Source organism: Chelonoidis abingdonii, chromosome 14 (genome assembly GCF_003597395.2).
Source record: "Chelonoidis abingdonii isolate Lonesome George chromosome 14, CheloAbing_2.0, whole genome shotgun sequence".
Lineage (NCBI taxonomy): Eukaryota > Metazoa > Chordata > Testudines > Testudinidae > Chelonoidis > Chelonoidis abingdonii.
The window spans coordinates 13,454,540-13,476,699 of record NC_133782.1 but is presented as its reverse complement, the minus strand read 5'-3'; positions in this window follow the sequence as shown (position 1 = coordinate 13,476,699).

Below are 22,160 nucleotides of genomic sequence, written 5' to 3'. Positions count from 1 at the left end.
TTCAGGGGACTTTTTCCATTGATTTCAGTGGACTTTGGAGCAGATCTTGAGACACGGCCACACAGAGACCCTAAATGATCAGTTAATTAAGCTCTATTTAAGTTCTTAAAAACAGGGCTTAAGTGGTGCATAGGGCCTTCCGCACGCTCTTTGCTCCAAAATGAATTTCATCCTGAAGCACAAAGAACACAAGCCTCTTCATTGTCTGCCAGGTTCCTTTTTGCCTCTTTTTTAATAAATCACTGGGTACCTGTATAATACTGGTAATGTAACTGAGCACAGCGCCTGGAAAATATACCTCTTCCCTTGCCTACTTAAGAATAAAAACCAGGCTTCATCACAATATATGTTCTCTATAAATGCCTGGATTTTGCTCAGGCATTAATCTTGCAGTGGGAATGAAAGACCATTACCCAGTCATACGAATCACTTCCATTGACATTAACAGATAAAAATAGTAAAGGAGTCGGAATTTGCTTTTATCAGTTTAGTACAAGCTAGAATTCAGATGGAGACCATTGTCTCTGTGTTCATTTATTGTCTAGTCTGAGCCTTAGAAAAATCCATAACTTCTATGAAACTCAGCAGCAATATAAGTAATTGCATTTAATTTTCTTTTTGGTGAATTCATATAAGATGGAGAATTACATTAGAGGACAGTCGCATCTGGAATTGGGAATGGAAGGCACGACTACCATAAGAAGCACAATGATACACACACACACTGTGACAGTGTCAACTCATACATTTGTTTTTCCTTTTAAAGTTGGGAGGAAAAGTGAATTAAGATCTTATGACCATGGAAGATAAAGGGCCTGATCAGGGGTCTGCTGAAGTCAGTGCAGGGACTTCCATTAACTTCACTGGGTTTTGGAACAGGCCTACATAACATTGGGTAAAATCAGGCATACCGTGGGCTTGTGGTGTTGGCAATAAGCCCCCTCATGTAATTCTGCCCATTTACTTCACCCCAGGGGGTTAGCATGGAACCAGTTACCAGCTCCCTATGAGTAGGATTCACAAAGATATTTGGGCACCAAAGTCCCATTGATTTCAATGGGAGTTTGGGGGGGGCACACCACTGAAATCAACTGGGAGGTTGGGACCTAAATACTTTGTAAATCCCCCCTCCCCTATGGATCAAATGAATCCAAATTCTAAATATGCATCCATAACTGATGATTTGCACACCTAGTTTGCTCATGCAAACTCCATATTATGGGTAGAAAAGTTTGCACACTTTTACAGGCACAATCAATACCCTCGGCAAAAGGCACAGCTGAAAATGTGGTCATATGGTTTCAGATTTTCATCAGTATGATAGCACAAAACCAGAGTTCTAACTGACAGCTGATTTAGACCCTCTTGATCGCTCTGCTACTATGATAGTAAAGACTGAAATAATTGAGAGCATTCTCTATAAATGACTGAACACATTGTCTATCACTTAAGGGTCAATTTATTAGACACTACCGCATATACATAAGTAAGAACACTTCTTTTTTGAATGCCTACTAACTTTAAATTGTAAATTTGCCAACGTGTGTGACTTACTTGGAAATTAACTTGTCTTATTTATATTCTGCCACAAGCTCTGTAGTTTGTGGATTTGATTAGTAAGGTATTCAGTATATAAATGATACCAATAAGAGAAAAAGAGGCCAGGTCTTCAGCTGATGTAAACAAGCATAGTTCCATTGAGGTTATGGAGCTACACCAATTTACACCAGTTGAGAAGCTGTTCCATAAAACATTCAAACTTCCCATTTGGCAATATTAGGGTGAAAGGAATAGGTATAGGGTAAATTTTCTTTCAGTAAAATCTGAATTAGTAGCATAAGTGCCATTGAAAATCAATAGAATTTAGACTCCTCAGTCATTTAGGAGCTTTAGAAAATTTAATCCATAGGTTCTGCAGGATTTTGACACTTTGCTTCCTATATTTATTTGTTTGCACGTCTCTTGATGCACAAAAATAAAAAAGATGCCATTATTGTTAATGTAAGGAATACAAATCTTCAGTCAATGTTGTTCAAATAGTTACCGAATAATGCAAATAGGCGAAAAGTTCTTTCTTCTGGACATTGCTCATAAAACAATACCAGATTAATATGCTCCCAGAGTAAACATATATTATTTCAAATTGGTCCTATATTTAAATATGAAATGAATTGACATTTTCTTGTGTCAGCTAATGAAGCTGCTGGGAAAAAGCTGAGGATGAAAAATAGACAATTAAATGGTTTCTTTGGAAGCCTAAAAAGGATTTGCATATCTCTTCATGAGTTTGCAGTTCTCTTCATGCAGGGTATAGGCAAAATGCAAATGTAAATCTGTAATGTGTCTGGCATCCAGAGTGCTTCAGGTTACTGGAATAAGTTTTTGTGTTACTGCTATCATCTGCAAAGACAGATGCCCCAGGCAGGGAAACAATGAAAAAGTAACAGGTAACCATTCCATTTCATGTTGCCACAAATGCAATTCTATCAAATGTTTGGTTTGCAAAAAAGGAATATAAGACAGATATAATAGGTACCGTCAAAAGCTCAGCATTCATTGCCCTGGGTACACATGGTAAATGTGTACATTTCTACACCTAAAACAGGAGATACTGCAATTTATGACTTTTTAATGGCTTCCATTCAGCATAGATCACTCTAAGATTGAACGTAGGAAATGTCATTGTGGAGCAGACCAGTGGCCTGTCTAATCTAGGGTATGGCTACACTGGTACTTTACAGCACTGCAATTTTTGCGCTCAGGGGTATGAAAAAACACCCCCCTGAGCGCTGCAAGATACAGCGCTGTAAAGCCTCAGTATAATCAGTGCCGCAGCGCTGGGAGCACAGCTCCCAGCGCTGCAAGCTACACCCGTAGAGGATGTGATTTATGTGCAGCGCTGGGAGAGCTCTCTACCAGCGCTGGCGCTCCGACCACACTCACACTTCAAAGCGCTGCCGCGGCAGCGCTTTGAAATTTCAAGTGTAGCCATACCCTTTGTGTCATGTATCTGGCAGTGGCCACATGCTAAGGGCATTCGGTGAAATTGTGTTCTTTGTTAGGCCAGATGAATTGTAATTTGGATTCATATTAAGTGCTGTCATTGGCCTAGCAAGGCCAGATTTGAGGAAATCAACAAAAATAAGATTGGATTGTTATTCCTTATATGTAACAGAGTAGTGCTTTGAGGCCCCCACCAAGCTCAACATTCATTTGTGCTATATCACTGTTTCTCAAACTGGGGTCACTGCTTGTGCAGGGAAAGCCCCTGGTGGGCTGGGCTGGTTTGTTTACCTGCCCTGTCCGCAGGTCCGGCTGATTGCAGCTTCCACTGGCCATGGCTGGCTTAATGAGGGCCCAGGTGGCCCTTATAAGAGGGCTGGGGCTAGAAACCAGAGAAGGAGTGTCTCTCTAGCTTGCTGAGGGAGAAGGGCCTTTCTTCTGGGGAGCTCTGGTCTAGAAACCCCCAGGCTGCAGGCCTAGTTAAAGGCCAAAGAAAGGTACTGTGGGGCAGGGCTGGGAGAAAGCCAGAGGAGCTGGGGAGCTCCAGCCTAGAAATCCCTCAGGCTGCAGGCAGGCAGCCCAAGAGTAGGCAGAGGTAGCAAGTCCAATCCCCCCTTGCTGATGATGAGTGGCACTTACATTGAGTCTTCTCCAGGGAACCGGGGCTACGTGATGATTGGCAATGGCCATAGACTGAGGCAAGGTGGGGATAGAGGGTGGGGGTTCCCCAGGGAGGGGAGACTCAGGTCTGTGAAGGTACTGCCAGGGGGCAGCACCCCATCCTGAAAGGGGCACCAGGGTCCAGGAGAGACTCAGGTCCAGCGGCAAGCAGGACACTGGCCTGCAGAGGGCGCACCAGAGCTGGAAACACTAATTCCCTGGATGACCAGCAAGAGGCACAGCACCAGTGAGTCCCGCCCTGTTACACTGCCTCATGTGTATTGTCCCAAAAGCTCATTCTTCTCTGCCACATTATTTGATGTGGTCCACTGATCATCCAAGCCCACAATACTACAAAACTTTTTCATTTAATACAGTGGACAGCAAAGATACTTAAACTTCATTCAACAATACCTCTCAATGATATTGCAGGAACTTACCATAACTGTCACATTAGCAGCTGTAAAGACATATACCAAGAGACATTCCTTGCTGTGAAAAACTTAGTCTAAAGACAAAAGGTAGAAGGAGGAAATCAGTCAAAGAAAAGGAGTGATTTTCCCAAAGTCACACAGTAAAACAGAACCTACCTTCTGAGTCCTACGGTGTGTCTATACTGCAGTCAGAGGTGTGACTGCAGCACAAGTGGACATACCTGTCCTAGCTTTAATCTAGCTAGCTCAGATAATAATAGCAGTGAAACCATGGCAGCACAGGCTGTACAAGCCCACCTGAGACCCGGGTATTTATTTGAGTGGCTTGCTCCATGTTGACTCCCAGGCTGCTGCAGTTACACCTCTGACTTCAGTGTAGAAATATCCCTAGTCCTAGTCCCAGTCCAATGGAGCATGCTGCCTCTTGATATTTCAGAGGATACGCTGACATTCTTAAGCCATAAACATAAGAACCTACTGTCTTAGTAGAGCCGTGGTTGTGCTACTATTTATCTAATTATCTACTAATTATCATATCATATCATTATCGTCTCATCTCATCATCATCATCAAGGGGAAGGGATAACTCAGTGTTTTGAGCACTGGCCTGCTAAACCCAGGGTTGTGAGTTCAATCCTTAAGGGGACCATTTAGGGGTCTGGGGCAAAAAAAATAGTTGAGGACTGGTCCTGCTTTGTGCAGGGGGTTGAACTAGATAATCTTCTGAGGTCCCTTCCAACCCTGATATTCTATGATACAGCTACATCAGGGTTTCTCAAACAGAGGTCGCTGCCTGTGTGTTTACCTGCGCTGTCCGCAGGTCTGGCTGATCGTGGCTCCCAGCAGCTGCGGATCGCTGCTCTGGGCCAATGGGAGCTGCAGGAAGCAGCACGGGCCGAGGGACGTACTGGCCACCGCTTCCAGCAGCTCCCATTCCAGCTGCTGGGAGCACACAAGCCTGGCCTGCCAGGGGCTTTCCCTAGACAGGCAGCGACCTCTGTTTGAGAAATCCTGAGCTATATAGTTTATAGAAATTGTTTCCTCACTTTGCCCTGCTAAACTTTCATTGATTGCTATGGATATGGATCATGTACACCGAGCTACAGATCTTCACTCCACTGGTATCCACCATTAACTGCTGGTATATATCAGCATATACAAGAGGAGGATCAAACCCATTGTATATAACGTTAAGGACAGATTTTCAAAAGGCTCAGCAATGACTGCCCTTTCTGGCTACATCATTTAAGTGCCTAAGTAGGAGCTGAGCTCTTTTGAAAATATGGCCTTTAGGTGCATGATTCTTGTAGATTCATATTTCCTTACTCAGACAAAATTCACCTAGCCTGAGTCAGACATGAAGCCATCAGGACTAAAGGCCAGGTTTTCAAGGATATCTAGGCATCTAAAGCTATAGATAGGCACCTACTAGGATTTTTAAAACTACCTAAGATGCTTAGGTGCCTAATTTCCACTGAAATCTTTGGGACTTAGAGACCTAATGTTCTTAAGTCCCACTATGTGTCTATCTGCATCTTTAGATGCCTTCGTATCTTTGCCTTGAGTCCCAGAGTAAATAGCAAACATTACAAAAACACCAATATTTTAAACACACATAAATTCCTTGACTTTGGCTGCAAATCACTTATACAGAACATGCCACGTTAATTATAACTAGTTTTTAACTACACATATGCAATAAGCATTTCACAGATGCAGAACATAATTAGACGTGTGCCAGGTGGCTGATACCTACTACCCACATCTCATTCTCACTGCACAGCAGGAAAACACTGGAGATGCACACAGGCCTCTGCAATGCACACTGCCTTCCCAAAGATATTAAGTGTTAACTTTCAAATAAGAACTTTATACTGAGAACAGGAATTTATACATAGTTAGTCTGAACAAATATTTGTTTGCGTTGTTTTGTGCTTGATGTATTAATCTTAGAGGTAGCCAAATAGCATCTAGAGAATACTAAATTCAGCAAGTGGTTGTCTGGTTTGTTTCATTATGGCTTTTGGGGGAATTTTTTTATGGTTTTTTGTTTTCTGCACAATCACATTTTTTTTTCAAATATATTGAGTAACTGCTAGTATTCAAGGTATATTACAATGGGCATATTTGAGCAATACCAGACTACAAGCTTTGAAACGGGTCACCTAAATCTGATTGATCCTAATTCAATGCCCACTGAATTCAATAGGAGTTTTTCCATTAATTTCAATAGGTATTGAATCAGAGCAGTGGTTTTGTTCCTGCTTCCTGCTTGGATTATTTAAGTTTTATTAAGAGTACTTAGAATGGGTCACTTACATGTACTAAATGTCAAATACACATCTTGTTCACTTGAATCATCCAGACCACCACCCAACCTTTGTGTATTCACAAATAGGTGCAAATCAATGGCTAATCAGATCCACTTTCATGCAAAGGTATCACAGACATTAAGTCCCTGAGCTGTATGAAAAATCAGTTCCTAATTGATTTATCCCAGGTTATACAGAGAGCCAAAAGGAGAACTGAGGTCACTTGGCTCTCGCTCCTGTGTATATTAACCACCAGCTCAACCTTCCTACCTGGAATGGAAGGGTCACAACTTCTTCAGGTCAGGCCACCAAGCCTAAAACTGTCAGACCACTGTCTGTCAAGCTGTGCACAGCTAGTGACCAGTTGCCTTTTTCATCTGGTACGTGCCACCTTCCCAGGGAGAGCAGTCCTTTTCTCTTTGAACTGACTTCTGGCTCTGTGGAGGCTATGATCTTTATCTAATTCATTGCCAGCTCTGCAGAGAGTAGGCTTCTAGCCTGCTGCCAACTGTGCCTGTTGGCACAAAAATCTCTGTCCTTGGAAAAATGCATTCACATCAAAAAAGTCAGCCAGGCAGCTGAGGGTGTAATATTGTAATAAATTTGCATGTAAAATTCAAACAGAAAAGAACTACCCATATCCTGTGGTCACATCAGGGGTGGCTCCAGGCTCCAGCACACCAAGCGCATGCTTGGGGTGGTATCATAAGCCTCTTCCCAAATCTGGACCTTAGTGTCCAAAAATCTGGGTGCCTAGCATGAACCCCTCTAAGCTCAATTTACCAGCTTATATCTGATCTCGCTGCCGCCATCCAAAATTTCCAGGGTTTTGGCCCCCTCTGGTCTCCCCATTACCTTCCCTGGAGGGACCCCAAGACTCAGAAACCCTGAGCCTACAACAAAGGGAAATAACCCACTTCCCTTCCCTCTCTCTCTCCCACCCAGACTTTCCTCTCTGGGCTAACCTGGGAGTATTGATGCATCTTTTAACATAATACAAGAGCATATCTCCTCTATTCCACAACGAGACAACACCAAATACAAGGAAACCAGAAAGATTTCTCTCTCTTGCCCCGTGCTTCTCCCACCTGTGACCTAGAAGGTTAAACGAGAGCGAGTGTTTCACTCCCTCTGTCTTTCCTTTCTCCTTAAGAGAAAACCTCACACAATTTTTTTAAAAAGAAAGATTTATATAAAAAGAAAGAACAACAGACATCAACTATTCTCTGCGTCAAGAATGATAAATAAGGGCTTTGCTTATAAGACATATGAAAAACAGTCTGAATTCAAAAATATCCAAATTGAAACATTTCCAAAATTTACCGCACATGAATACAACTGCCAAAACAACATAAAAGCCTATATTGTTTTTCTACCTGTACTTACAAGTTGGACACAGAAGATTAGAAGAAGAAAGAAGCTTCTCATGGCTGAGAGATAAACAAAAGACCCAGAGTCCAGAAATTCCCTCCCTGACTTTGAAAAATCCAGTTTCCTGATTGGACCTCTGGTCAGGTGTTTGGTTCCCTTTGTTAACCCTTTACAGGTAAAAGAAACATTAACCCTTAGCTATCTATTGATGACAGGCGGCATGCCACAGGGGTTGCTCTGCCAGTCGCCGGAAGGGCGGCAGCAGGGCTCCAGTGGACCTCCCGCAGGCGTGCCTGCGGAGGGTCCGCTGGTCCTGTGGCTTCAGTGGAGCCATGGGACCAGCGGACCCTGTCCAGGTACGCCTGCGGGAGGTCCACCAGAGCCGCGGGACTGGTGACCGGCACAGCGCCCCCCGCGGCACGCTGCCATGCTTAGGGCGGCGAAATGTCTGGAGCCGCCCCTGGGTCACATCTCAGTGTAGCAGACACTGGGCTCCTGCAGATGTGTGCACAACTGAAAGTCCCTAATGCTGACAAATCAGGTAGTTCAGGTTAGCTGTCTGAATGGGCCATGGAGGAGAAACTCTCTCCAGCTTCAGAAACTGTTCTTTGTAGCACATGATCTCTGCAAGACCTTCTCTAAATTCTGGCAGACATTGTGTCGCTGAGTATGCAAACGGTATTTCTTTACCTAGAGGATTGGAACAACCCATCTTCAACAACAAAAACCATTCATACAGATTTCCAGACAACTTTAAAAAAAAGGATTAACACATTATTAAAAAATATGGGTTATATTTTTGCAGGAGACTTTGGCTAAAGGATTGTTGTGAGAGCAAAAAGGTTTTTCTAGAGGGGATGGGAGAGCTTATTCTGCCAAATTCAGAACAAGGTCATAAATGTTGAGCTGTATAATGATTATATATTCTTCTACTGCATATTATACCTCAAAATCTAGAGAGTCTTCTGGCTTTTGAGACAGGTACCCATTTTGTGGTCAGTTCAATGCTGACTTCCACAGAGCAGAGAGACACAATTTGTGCTCTCTCAGAGACATTATCTTTCATATTTTTCTTGGGTTTTTTTCCCCTTAATATAAAATAAGTCAGACTAAAATTATGAAGTGGCCCTTCATGAGTGGAAAAAAATATATACCTTGTGTTTTAAATCTAGAACAAATCTCAAAGGGCTGCTGTGGTTTTTTTTTTCTGTCTTATTACCCTGGTTATCCCGGAAGTGAAGGAAGAATTCTTTGCAAACAAGTGTCCTTATTTGCTCAGAGCAGGCCTTGAGTTTCTATGGCTCTTAGAGATGATGGAATACAACTGCTTTTGTTTTAAAATGGATTGTAAGAGCCATATTCTCCTTTTAATGCACATCTGTGGCTCATCTTGAGAACAGAATCTATCCCTCAGAGTTTAAAGCAGAATAAAAAAGGATACATAACAGAGAAAAAGTGAGCATCTGACAATTTATTTGTAAGATGAAAGGAACAAAATTGAAGTGCGGGTAACTTATTCTTTTTTAAAGTTTGTTATGAAGGACATGAATTATGCTTTGCTGTTGTTTTATCAGTACAGAAAAACCACAACTGTTTCTACAGTTGAAATAAATCATTTGGCTTGCTAATCAGGCCACTGAAGATGTTTATTCCTTGTTCTTCTTTTCACTAGTCCTCTATTTTCTACTCTGATTCCCTACTCTCCTCCCCTGCCATGTTTCTTTAACTTTCTTTGTCCTAGAGCTGGGTGAAATTTCAGATGAACGGTTTATTCAACAAAAAAAAATAATCAATTTCCGTTGATGTGAAACTATTTGCAGATTTGATGCAAAATTCACAAAACAGTGAAAATTTGAAAATTCACAAAATGGTCAGAGGAGGAGGAGGGTGTAGTGGTGCTGATTTCCTTCTCTCTCACTTATAGCCTTTAGCCCAGTACTAAAGGCACTCACTTGGATGCAGGAGACCCAGGTTTGAATTAATACTCTGAAACAAAATGGACTTTTTTGATTCACAAAAAAATTGGAAAAAATTCAGATTAGGTTCAACCTGAATGATTTTTTTTTTCAATTTTTCAGATCTGATACCAAACCAAGTCATTATTCACTCAGCTCTACCCCTGAATGCTAGTAGATTATTAAAAAACTCTAGAATCCTTCAAGGTTTCCAGGCCCTTCACCCCCTTCACACTCTGCTCAATATTAGAAGGTTCATGTTATCCAAGAACCAAATCCAGTTTGCATTACTCATGTGAGGCATCCTGGTGATATAAAATCTATTGCAACTGATCACTTGAGGAACACAAGCAGTATTTCATCCCAGGGCAGCACATGAGAATACTAACATGTTGAAATTAATGGGAGTCTTTCTATTAATGTGAATGGGCTTTGGATCAGGTGCTTGATGATATTTACTGCATATGTTTAGCTAGATAGTACACACAGATACACAAACGAACATTAGAACCACCATATAGAGTAGACCAATCACTTGTCAAATCCAGTAATTTGGTTTATATAGCCAATACATGGTTGTTCCAGGGAAGGCCTGGTCAACCAACAACAACATCACAATCCTAGTGCACTTAGGCCTGGTCTACACTGGGGGTGTGGGGGGGGGGGAAATCGATCTAATTTACACAACTTCAGTTACATGAATAACATAGTTGACGTTGACATACTTAGATCTATCCACTGCGGTGTCTTCACAGCGGTGAGTCAACTGCTGCCGCCTGTGCCTCTCGTGCCAGTGGAGTACAGGAGTCAACAGGAGAGTGCTTGGGGGTCTATTTATCACATCTAGACTAGACGCGATAAATCGAGCCTTGCTGAATCGATTGCTGCCTGCCGATCCGGTGGGTAGTATAGACATACCCTCCATCATGTATGAGAGAAGAATGTCCTTATGGTGAGAGAAAAATATTCTTCCTGACCACAGCCAATGATCACTTTATGCCCCAAAGCATGAATAGTGATAGTAAAAAAAGTGTATTAAACTTATATGTCATTGACCAAGTGAACCTAACTGTGATTTACTTTTTGTCTTGGAAAAAAATCTTTTATTCAAGAATCACAAGCACCAGAAAGAACAAAGCAGTATTCAAACACCACATCTCAGTCATCTGCAGAAGATGGATTATAGGCTTCTAAGAAATGAGGGGGTAGCAATATTTTAATTATTTTTAATTACACCATAACAAAAGCTGTTACAGACCAAAGAATACCTTAAAACTAATTATGAGTCTGAATATGATATTAAGAAAGGCTTTTCAAAGCTTAATAGAAATAAAAATGGATAGAACAAAAAATTAAAGAAAAAAATACTAGAAAAGAGAATAAAACAATCTATGGAAGAAGGCACACACCTCTTTTGGGAGGATTAGAGTCACTGACTTGAATAGCATAGTATTGGATCACACCCACATATATCTCCAACTGAAGGTATGCACTGAAATCAAATATCACCTTCTGTATATTCAGGAAAACATTATTATAGTTCTGCCACCCCTGTCAGGCATATACTGTACTATACTTCTGAATCTTCTAGCCTAGAAAGCAGGACAATGTTCATAAATGTTTAGATCAGCCTTTGAATAAAGACCTGAATAACTACAAACTCCAAGTAGTGCTTTTAAAAGAAGAATTTCAAGGTTAATACCATAGTGAGAATGTGAATTACTGCTGCACCTAGAGAAAGACTCTCTCTTCCCCTGAGTGTTAGGAGTTCTTAAGAACAGCCATACTGGGTCGACTAAAAGTCAATCTAGCCCAGTATCCTGTCTTCCAACATTGGCCAATGCCAGGTGCCCCAGAGGGAATTAACAGAACAGGTAATCATCAAGTGATCCATCCCCTCTTGCCCATTCCCAGAGGCTAGGGACTAGCCATTGATGGACCTATCCTCCATGAACGTATCTAGTTCTTTTTTGAACCCAGTTATAATTTTGGCCTTCACAACATCCTCTGGCAAGGAGTTCCACAGGTGACTGTGGAAAAAATACCTCCTTTTGTTTGTTTTAAAGCTGCTGTCTATTAATTTCATTTGGTGACCCCTAGTTCTTGTGTTATGACAAGGAGTAAATAACACTTCCTTATTTACTTTCTCCACACCAGTCATGATTTTATAGACCTCTGTCATATCTCCACTTAGTCATCTCTTTTCCAGGCTGAATAGTCCCAGTCTTATTAAGCGCTCCTCATATGAAAGCTGTTCCAAACCCCTAATCATTTTTGTTGCCTTTTTCTGAATCTTTGTGTGCCCACCAAAGGTTCGGTCAATATTTTGCTATCTGGGCCTCTGAGGTACATGGGATGTTTTCTTACATCACTTTCAGAATAACTGTCTTCCAGCACTGCTATCCCCTAAGAACATTCTGAATCTTAATGGAGTCTCTGGGATGGATTGTGGTCTTATGTTTTAAACAAAGGACTCCATTGGTTCCATCCCTGGCTCTACTTTTGAGATGCAAAGTCGCAGCCTCTCTGTGTCTCAGGTTACCCATGTTACCCAAACCAGAGCTGAACTAAGTATGTTCATTGAGTAGTGAATAGTAGTCTTGTCATGCAGACAAGAGAGCACTGGTGATTTTGGTGTTCTTTGAAGAGATTTTGAATTGGCAGCTGTGGAGTGGAGAATCCACATGTGATTAAGCCAATTCTTATTCTGAAAGCATTTAAACATATGCCTAATTCCCACTGAAACTAATTGGACTTAATCACATTCTTAAGTACGTTGCTGAATCAGGGCATTTATCTACAGAACGGGTAAGGAGAAAAAGTGCAAGCTTTGCCCTCACCCACCAAAGGTCATGGGGGAACACCATGTTGGGTGAGCGAGGGTCGCTTGGATTTCATACTACAGCACTGGTTTATCACACGATAGTAAATGAGGGCCTTCCTGGCTCGGTATCAGTTACAGCATAATGTGTGACATAATGTTAAGTAACACACTCCCCTTAGGGAATTAAATGCCAACCACACACAGAATTTCTGATTCACTCAGGAGTATTGCTGACAAGTTTAATCTCTAGCCTGGTGTGAAAAATTTCACACAGACATTGGAAAAGTGAAAAAAAAATGTAGGTTTTGCTGTTTAAGCTGCTTTCTATTTTAGCAAACACAGCGACTGAGGGAGTTCCAGATAGTTCTATCTAGTTCACCTTGATAACAGGAGGAACGAAGAAAGGACAGATGAGTGACAGAAGTCTATGCATTTTTTTCTTAAATTTAAACTATTAGGCTGAGGATTTTTTTATCTTTGTTCCCAGCAGGTAGCACCTTTTTCCCCAAATAATCTCTTTGAAGTCAATGGGACTACTCATGAATGAATTCCTATTAAGCATAAATAAGAGTATTAGAATCTGGCCCTTAATTATTTGCTGGGCAAAGTCATTGTAACACAATATCTCTATCTGGTGTTTAATTTGCGATATTCCTGCTTTTCAACAGTACCACATGCAAAAACGCTAGGTGTTTCACTAGACATGTTCTCATTATCTTCAGTTGCAAAAAAAGCAATTTTCACAGTTAAAAATTGCTTTTCCTTTTGAAGAGCTATTTCTCTCCAGCTTGAAAAAAAAAAGCTACAGTTGACGTACTTTAATTCCATATCCCTTTGCCTCAGTTAAATAAAGTCCTATGAATTAGAAATCCAAATTGGAGAAATTCATTGCAATGCAATGTGATCCCAGAGAAAAAAATAAAATTAAAAGTTTGATCTTAGACAGAGTTGGCTAAATTAATTGTTAATAATCTTCCTGATATATCTAGCTCTTAGTTCTGTTTCCATGTTATGATTTTTCCCAGTTGGTTTGTTATAATTGTTTAATGGATAACTTGTGCAAACAAATTTTATCCAACAAATTGCTTGCGAATTTGCATGAGCATTAATTATCCATTATTTGTGCTGCAAAATTGATGAACAAGATCACATGATATTCTTTCTCCTCCCCAATTGAATGACCTGAGCATTATAAGAAGTGGAGTTTCATTTTCGTTTGCAAATTATTCACAAATATTTGTAAATGTTGGACAAAGGTATGAGATCACTTCCAGTGAAAGTACTCATAAAATATGTATTAATGTGACTGCTCAGGATAGTCTTACTGATTAAAATTTACCTGTCCAAATATATGCAAATGAGCAAATATGAACACTGACAAAGCACATTCAGATTTCATTTACACAGAAACGTATGAACATTTCTCTCTATATTCATCTCATCAGAGACAGAATATTAGTAAAATTAATGTAAAAATATACAAGTTGTATGAAAATATTAGATTAATGACTGTTATGTTACCATCCTGACACTGACAGTTGATAAACGTAATAATTTTAATGTCTAATCTTTTAAATCTGATAATGTTTGTTGCACTAGCTTTAAGCTAGAGGAATACAGAGACTGAGGGCCCAGTCAACTCCCATTAAATAGAGTGGAAAGATTCCTATTCATGACAGTGACTTATGCCCTAGGTTTGTTTACACAACTAAAAGTGTTTTTATTTTTAAATGAAATTTTAGGCTTTGAAGTAAAACAAAATATTAGACTCTCCCTGCATAAAATCCAGCACATCTCCTTAGGTTCAGTTACTTTAAAATAACCATTTTTTAATTCCTTCTTGTCCTTAAAGAGATTTGCCACATCTGGTAAAAATGCTGAAAGGTTTGCAGAAAGACATAGTGTTATAAACAGATGGTTAAGGGTTAATGTCTCTTTTACCTGTAAAGGGTTAAGAAGCTCAGTGAACCTGACTGACACCTGACCAGAGGACCAGTGGGGGGACAAGATACTTTCAAATCTTGGTAGAGGGAAGTCTTTGTTTGTGCTGTTTGTTTTGTTCGTTGTTCGCTCTTGGGGCTAAGAGGGACCAGACGTGCACCCCAGGTCTCTCCAATCTTTCTGAAACAGTCTCTCATGTTCAAAATAGTAAGTACTAGCTAGAAAGGGCGGATTAGTCTTATGTTTGTTTTCTTAACTTGTGAATGTATATTTTGCTGGAAGGATTTTACCTCTGTTTGCTGTAATTTGAATCTCAGGCTAGGGCGGGGAGTCCCTCTAGTCTATATGAGCTGAATACCCTGTAAACATTTTCCGTTCTGATTTTACAGAGATAATTTTTATTTTTTCCTTCTTTAATTAAAAGCTTTCTTTTTTAAGAACCTGATTGATTTTTTTTCTTGTTTAGGACCCAAGCGGATTGGGTCTGAACTCACCAGGGATTGGTGGGGGGAAAGGAGGTCAGGAGGAAGGTTAATTCCTCTCTGTTTTAAGATCCAAGGAGTTTGGATCAGTCTAGCCTCTCAGGGTAACCCAGAGAGGGGAAAGTCTGGGAGGAGGAAAGGAGGGGGGATGGTTTATTTCTCCTGGTTTTAAGACCAAAGGGGTTTGGGTCTTGGGTTCCCCAGGGAAGGTTTTGGGGGAACAGAAAGTGTGCCAAACTCTATATTTTGGCTGGTGGCAGTGCTATCAGATCTAAGCCAGGAATTAAACTTAGAAGTGTCCATGCAGGTCCCCACTTTTGGACGCTAAAGTTCAGACTAGAGGAAAAATACCTTGACACATAGATTTTATACAAATATATGCAACAACAGAGAAGCTGCTTTCTGATAACTATTCAACATTATCAAGAGGGTATTTATGGTGTCTAACAGCTGGATTCTGTGACTCTGGGTGTGGGCCAGTTATGTAGCTTCTGAACATTCTATCCTGTGTCCAGAGGTTGGAGTGAAGGAGGCCAGAGCTCAGCCAAGACAAAGCTAAAACAAAACCAAAGGACTTAAATGTAAAATCACCAGCCAAGACAGAAGGTGGTGGTGGGCTGTCTTCCATTTACAGCTTCTGGGGAGACAGTTCAGAGGTGAGCTAGGAGGATGGCATCTTCTACAGGGATGGGGATGCTGATGCGGCTTTGGAAATGACCCAACATTTAGAATGTCTGGAGATGAAGTCAAGTAGGAGCTGCAGAGCTTGTGGGGGGAACTCCACTCACAGAGGTGAGGCAACTGAAGAAACACAAGGCTAACACAGCCTCAGTGAGAATCTACCAGTTGTTCACTACTGATTCCAAACTAAATGAGATCCATCACACTCTTTTGAGAAGGCACTTTCTTTAGGTATTCAATAACCTTTCCTACGCTTTTTCAGTAGGTCAATTTACTCAATAAATTAAGGGTGAAAGCCTGGCTATGCTGAAATCAAAGGCAAAACTCCTATTGACATCAATGGTTCCAGGGTTTCACTCCACTCATACAAGTGCTCATAAGAGTATACCAATGATTAACACCCACTTGTCACTAATTCCATAGAAGTACTATTTCTCTGTCTTTAGAACACACAATCCCAACTGAGCTGCAAGGAGTTCTTAGCAATGTCTACATCAGCACTTTTGTTGGTACTGAATGACATAAGTTTCCCCAACAAAAGCGCCGGTGTGAACAGTGCTATGTCAGTAAGGGATGCTCTCCCAACAACATACCTACCACCACTCATTGGGAGGTGATTTAATTATAGCAACGGGAGCACTTTCTCCCTCCAACATAGAGCAGCTCTACACAGGAGAACTTATAGCGGCGCTGTGCCACTGTAAGGTGTGTAGTGTAGTGCAGACACAGTCTTAGTCTAAGTGGTGCTTCTTTACCTGAACTGGAAAAGCAGCTTGTACTGCATCTCATGTTTCCTCCTCTGGCATTCTTGCTAGGAATTTGCTTTGAAACTAGGGTTACTGAGCACATTAATAAAGAATTTTAAAATAAGCTTATGAAAATTGCATGATACGTATCACTAGCTAGTCTTAACAGAAAATAGGAGCGTTAATGGTAAGGAAAACAAGTCTGTGCTATCTACTGAAAAAAATAAGGTGGTGTGGATTTCAGTGACTTGGGAAATATATAAATCATCCCAAATTATTAATAATTACACTAGATAATGATACATTTAATAGAAAGGAACAAAAAATGTGTAGCATATTTTTACTGACAACATGTTTCCATGTTTAGTATAATTATAGAGCAGCACAGGAAAGCATTTGATTTGAGGTATTAAATAAGTGATGAGAATTCAATAAAATACTGACTTGGGTTTTTAAAATATTTATTCTTTTGAAAGTGGAAGAAGAGAAAAATAAGATGATTATACAAAACATGAAATTGTGGCTCTCAGGTTCAGTGGATAGTCTAGCTTGTTTCTTCTCCTAGTAGCCCAATGAAATGGAACCACATTTTAATTCAGGGTGCACATAAAATAGTCAATCTGCTGTTCCCAATTGTGTTATAACTTACCAAGCAAGTATATAACGCAGGATAGTAATAGAGTCCTCAGCATAATTGGATGATAGTAAAGTGTTCTCCTATTGTAGTGTGAGAGGCCTAGTATCACTGTAATGGCCTAGTTGGAGGTGAGGAAAAGAGGAAGACGAAAGCAAACAATAAGCACCACACTTTGACATGTCCAAGGCAATCTTTTCCATTAATTTTTTTTTAAATCATCAATACTGTTTTTGCCCCCTCAATGGCATAGTCAGACCAATCTTACAGCCCCAATATACAGAACTAAATTCTGGCTCCACATGCAAGTTCCATTTGACCTCAAGGACAGGTGGTCTCTGACACCAGAATTGGATTATAAGAAGAAGTGGTTACATAAAGCACTGGCAATAAAAACGCGGATGCTGAAGAGAAAGTTAGTCCAGAGCTCAGTTTATTCTTCTGCACTTGACAGCATCTCAGTCTGATTTGAACCTCAGTCACGGATTTGATGGTTGATATGTTACAGAATATGAAGATACCTGGAAGGAAATGAGCTTTCAATTTGACAGGCTGCAGTAAGGAAAATTCGAACCATTTACCCTGGAAAGCTCCTGCTTCAATTGCAACAGCTGTTTCCAGGTGTCACTGATGTTTGGGAAGAGCAAGATTTTCTTCTCTCTGGGTGACATCTGCATGTTGTGTTCAAAACTTGAGCAAGTGGGCTTTGCCCAGGGTACCAATGTGGTGTGATAACTGGCATAGAATCCTCTGGCAAACACTGAGGCAGAGTATGGACTCCTTCTTGAGGTATCACATGTCCCTGGCCAGAGTATCTGTATAATTCCCTCCAATTGCAACCCTTCTTTCTCCCATAGAGATTTCCATGGTGCAAAAAGGAAACACAAGGAGTGTGTGTGAAACCAAAATGCATCTGCCTTATCTTGAGGCTTCTTCAGCTATGGAGAGAAGTGGGAGATTTCGTCTTTTTAAAGGCAATTTCTACTGTTCCTTCCCTGCCCTCTTGCAATGGCATAGACTGAAGGTCCGGTCTTGTATGCGTCCATCAGTTGCAATAACTGTTAGAGCCCTGGTGCTGCTGGTCTTGGGTTCATGATGGTAGTTTTTGGATTACATAGGCTATTTCCAGTTAAATAAAAATTTAAAAAGCTGCAAATATTGGCCACAGGAAGTTACTTCTCCAAAGGATAAAATCCTAGATGGCAGCCACTTGCAAAGGTTTAAAAGCTATGGTTTTAAAAGGTTTGAGTACCTAGAATCCTGTACAGACATCATCAATAACAACTTCAAAGTTCTGAATTTTTGAATGAAAAAGGACATGATTTTCTTAAAAATCTTACAAAAAATCCATACTTTGTTTTTTACTAGCTCTAAATAATAAAGTGAAGCTGACATATTAATGCAATAGTTCACAACCATGTTTAGTCTTATCTCTTAAATATACAGCGATGGATCATCAGCAGGAGTGAACCAGCTCCATACAAGTCAATAACAACACAAATGGTGGATTATCTGTACCCTCAAGTCTTTAAATCTGGGCCTATTGCAGGAGTGGATGGTGGAAGTTCTGTGGCCTACAATGTAGGGATCATGATGGTCCCTTCTGTCCTTAAAGTCTGAGTCACTAGAATTGTGTCTGTTTACACCATCTGAGGATCTAGCCCATAAAAAAAATAGAACATTCATCCAGAAAAATTGTTATACGGCAAGATGAATTTCTGGTTTCTGATGCATCGCAAACCATTATAGCAAGGGAAGCTGCCAACATTGTTATAATTCCAAGAGTTTTCAAGTGCAGATTAACAGCATTTAATGGGTTTATTCTCCTGTGCATGCATGCACGTTATTTCCATTAACGCTAACGTGAGTTATGCATTTCACATCCTGAGAATGCTAGACCCCCTTAAAGATTATGTTACTCATTTGCTCTACCCATAAAACCTCACTTGGTAAAATTAGAAATGTGTAAAAATCTCCTACTGTTTGGGTACATATTAATTAAGAGTCTTCCACATTAGGCTGAAGGTTGTTTTTTTTTTGCATAACAGTTCAGTGACACTTTTATTAGCTGAGAAAGCCACTCCATGAATTAAAACAGAAACACAAAAATAAGTTTGTCATTTAAAAATAATTGGGCTCTATCTTAAGTTTTTGGCAAGAGTTGCGCTAGGACATTGAGCAAGCTTGTATTATGGATGACATTATCTGGCTTAGTACTGACCACAAAAGGCCTTAAATTTGAATGTCACCAGTTTTCTAATTCTCACAAGCTAAGCTAGGCCAATTCTAGGCAATATTTGGATAGGAGCTTACCACTATGGCATTCTCAGAAGACCCATATCACCACTCAGATCAGACCTACTTACTATTAATACTTTCTGCTGTCCATAGTGTTCTAAAGATTCTGAATATCAATCCCAGCTCTGACTTATGTCCATGACTAGATCTATAAAGGATCATAGCAAATCCCTGGAACCAAACGCCTATAAAATTTTGAGGAACTTTGGATCTGGATCCCAAATTTGGATCTCTTTAATTATTTATTTGTATGTTTTTAATAAGACATAGGACCAGACTTTTAAAGATATTTAGGTGCCTGAAGATGCACTTAGGTGCCTAAATCCCATTGTGACTCTAGCCCCAAGTACCTAAATCTCATGGAAATGAAATGAGAGCTAAGCACCTTGGCTCTTTTGGGAAATCCCACTAAGCATCTATCTGCAAATGTAGGTGCCTAAATACCTTTAAAATTCTGACCCAAAATATTAATTAGAAAGAGCTAGCTAGGATCTTCTGCTTTGACTCACAGGTTGGCATGGCACAGCATATATCAAAGGAAACAAGCCCTTCCTGCATGTTTTAGATTTACACTTCTCTGATCTGGTCACTTTCATCATTTGGGGTTTGCTGTCACACTATTTCTTACTTTACAGGATCTGAGTATGAAAAGCAGGGTTCAAAACCCGTGACCTCACTAGGACAAAGAAAGAGAGAGGATACGAATTTAATACATTAATAATTTACAAAGAATTTTGTCCAGTTATTTCTAATAGAATAAAAATCAGTTCATCCTTTTTTTTTCTTTTGCTTAATCTCACCTGGCTTCAGAACTCTACTTTTGCTTGCTTTAGTTTATAAAATGTTGGGGATACCATAGAAGTGGGAGGGTTGGCATGCAATTTCAGTTGTAATTGTCATAATCTTGATGAGATTAATGTTTTGGGCAGAGTAGAAGAGAGAGGAGAGGAAGGAGGAGAAAAATGTAGGAGAAGTACAAGGAGAAAAAATCTTAAGATATAAATTGAAAGATCCAGGAGAAAAACAGGTGATTTGTCTAGTAGCTAGAGAACTGGAGTAGACGTTAGGGAACAGGTTCAAGTCTCAGCTCTGTAATCTTAGGCAAGTCATTTCCTCCGTCTGTGCCTCTTTCCCCTCCCATCCTTTGTCTCTCTTCTCTGTTTAGATTGTAATAGCTTGAGAACAGGAACTGTTCTTTCATTATGTGTACATATAGTGCCTAGTGTAAAGGGACCCAGATCTCAGTTTGGGCCTTCTGGTGCTATTAAGATGAAAGAGGAAAGGAAGAGTGCTAAAGAAGTAAAAACAAAAACTTTTTATTTTGTCTTTATAAATTTCAGGTATTATGTATTTAAAACCATTCTAGAAACAGAAAATTAGAATTAGATTAGAATTTAGGATGAAAGATATGTCCTGAAGGGAGGAGAACTGGGAAGTGCTATTTTAGGAATAACATTGTGGAATATATGGAAGAAATTAGTGATAATGAAGGTATAAGGATTTGATTCACTTACTGTTTGGGAATGAAACTGTGCGCCTAACTTGCATGGGCAATTACAATAATTGTGCATGCAAATTGGGTAACTGAATAAGCAAATATATATTTACATCTATAATTATCTGATTGGGATGCACAGCCATGGGAATTGCTCAGTCAGTTTAGGAAAATAATTACACATGCATTTTATGAATTGCATGGCTACACTATATGAAAATCAGTCTCTTCAATTCATCTAATCTGAGGGCACTGCAGGACTGTTATGCAGTATATGTAATTTAGTTTGTGCCTCTATGGTACCTGTACTTTGTACTATGTTCCCTATAATACATTTTACTTAGACCTTTCCATTATGCATTTAAATGTATACCCATGGAAAGAAGATCATATCAACCATGTTCTTCCTGTTAATTGCAAATTCTTGTTATATCTGCATTGTTTAAATTAATTCTACCAGCAACCATTACTTTCCATGATGGCGGAATATTCCATAAATAAATTACCAGTCCAGAAAAGGCAATGTTTGGGCACAACAGGGAGACACACAAGGTTAGCTATTAAACCATTACATGTGTGGGCTTTTAAAATAGTGAAGAACACTATGGATTTCCAAAAATTGGTGAAGGAATCTGGAATCTTAAGTCCTATTATCAAAACTGACTCAGGCACTTAAGATCTTAGGTCCCACTGACTTATGATGAGACTTGGGCCCAGATCCTCAAAGGCATTTAGGTATCTAATTCCCACTGAGGTCAATGGGAATTAGGCACCTAAATATCTTCAAGGATCTGGGTACTCTTTATTCAGACAAACTCCCTCTGAAGTTAATGTGAGTGAAAGAAGTTCAAGACTAGGCCTCCACTTGTGTAACATTAGGGCTTTTAAATATGGCCAAGCTTAATATACAAGTACAGTAAGAAATATTTGGGAGTTAATCTGGTTTTCCAAATATAGACGCAGCTTAATAACCACATGTTTTCTAGCTCTGATGGCAAAAAGGAGTCCATGTTTATTTACAAGTGTCAAATTACCTGTGTGCCACTGATTTACAATGAAAAGAGCTAATTAATACAACATATTTCAAGCAGCAGGACAGTTTTTGCTACATCTTAAACAGATCCCTTGTTATAAACTAACATACACAAATACGAGTAATAACAGTAAACGCTCGGCTGGTAACAGTGAATGGAAGGATTTGAAGTCCGGAGCCCACACACCTGATACACTGGGAGGATCAAAAGACAATAAAAAGAAACTACAGTACCATCTCTCTTCTTGTCCAGGGGATGAACCCCAATGGTCCCATGGAATGAACCCCGAC